The following is a 1,923-nucleotide window of genomic DNA, read 5'->3' on the forward strand; positions in this document are numbered from 1 at the left end:
GAATATAGCTTCACTGAGCTCGTGCATGTATTTTCTCAGTAAAAGAGGTGTTTGCCTGCTTCTACAGTGAGGCCTGTAAACTCTTGCTCCCCCTGGTGTTTGTCTGAGATGCTACAATATCCCTTTTGGCAGGAAGTTGGAATGTTTGCCTTGTCTCTCAGTACCCCCTACATGGTCCCCAAGCTGCCATTCCCATCAGGGCTCTAAAACACACCAGATGGAAAACAATCCTTCAAGACATCCCTTGAAAGCCAGAATGTAATACCCATGGTCCACTCATTGCCTTCCCTCCAGAGGAATCTTCTGATCATGCTACACTGGGCCAGGGATGGGGAGTGACTAGGTCCAGAAAAATGCAGTAGATTTGTCTGATTACTCTACTGTGTCTCTTCTTGGCTTTGTGCTTGCCTGGTGCTGCAACCTCTTAACTGGTTTTTCACAATGGCAATTTGATCTATATATTATTATCTCCATGGAGAACAAGGGCCCAGGGATTTCTATTCTGCTACCTGGTAATGTAACCCTGATAATTCTCATCATCAAATCACGCCTCTTTTGGGGGAGTTTTCTTGAGTTTTATTGCACCACCAATCACATCTCTTAAGGAAAAAGTTTCCCTGAGGTAAAGTTCTAACCTCCTTTATAGTGCCTTCTGAACATTCTTCAGACTGTAAATGAGGGGGTTCAGCAATGGGTTGAGGAGGGTGTAAAACAGGGTAAGGATATTCTGCTCCTCCTCACATTGGCTATTGTCTGGAACCTAATAAGCCATTATGGCTATGCCAAAGTAGAATCCAACCACACAGAAATGGGAGGAGTAGGTGGAAGAGGCTTTTCTGTGCCTCTCCTTTGTCTGGATCTTCAGGATGGTCCAGAATATGTGTATGTAGGAGACCAACATCAGGGAAAGGGGCCCAACTAAGATAAACACACCACCAGTAAAGATAAAAACTTCACTGATCCAAGTATCACCACAGGCCAGTTAGAGGACAGATAGGATTTCACAGAAGTGGTCACCTCCTAGGGCCCACAGAAGGTCAACTTTAGAAAGAGAACTAGATACACTAGGGCCAGGGAAAACCCACATGCCCAGGTAGTGACAAACAGGACCATGCACATTCTCCAGTTCACGATGACAGTGTATTGGAGTGGATGGCAGATCGCCACAAGCCAGTTGTAGACCATTACACCCAAAATCAGGCACTCTGCTCTAGCAAAAGTCACAAACAAAATTATCTGCATAGTGCATAAGACAAAGAAGAGAGTATTTTTGTGCATCACTGGGTTTTCTAGCATACTGGGCAAATTGCTGGAAGCATAGCATATGTCAATGATAGCCAAATGAGAAAGGAAGAAATACATGGGGGTATGCAATCTGAGGTCTAGCCAAATGGGTCCCAAGATCATGCCATTTGCCAGCAGGTTAAAGATCTATAATAGGGAGACGATACAAAAGAGGAGCACTTGAATGTCTTCACTGAGCTGGAATCCCACCAGGGTGGAAAAAAAAAAAAAAAAGATCTTCCATAAACTTTTCTTACTGAAGAGGAGGGAAAGGGAACACTTCCTCATTTATTCTATGAGGCCAGTGTTATCCTGTTAAAAAGGTCAAAGACTCAAAACAAGAAAACTGCATCTCAATAGAAATAGGTAAAAATTCCCAATAATCAGAATCTGGATCCAGGAGCATACTAATAACATCATACAGTATAGTCGGGGGAAGATAATATTCCTAGAAGGCAGCCTTAGTTCCACATACAAAAATCAATCAATGTACTACATCATATTTGTACAATGAAGGGAAAAAAAAAACACATGTTCATCTAATTAATGGAGGAAAAGTTTTGACAAAATTCAATATCCTTTAATGATGAAAAAAGGAGAAAATGACTCCAGGATCTAGGAATAAGAAAGGAACCATGA

At 42.1% G+C, this 1,923-nt stretch overlaps 1 pseudogene; it reads right to left on the minus strand.

The window, feature by feature from the left end:
* Positions 1–640: 640 nt before the first annotated feature.
* On the minus strand, positions 641–1,494 carry LOC116873184 (annotated as a pseudogene).
* Positions 1,495–1,923: the final 429 nt, after the last annotated feature.

Source organism: Lontra canadensis, unplaced genomic scaffold (assembly GCF_010015895.1).
Source record: "Lontra canadensis isolate GAN:19392208 unplaced genomic scaffold, GSC_riverotter_1.0 scaffold2, whole genome shotgun sequence".
Taxonomy (NCBI): Eukaryota; Metazoa; Chordata; class Mammalia; order Carnivora; family Mustelidae; genus Lontra; species Lontra canadensis.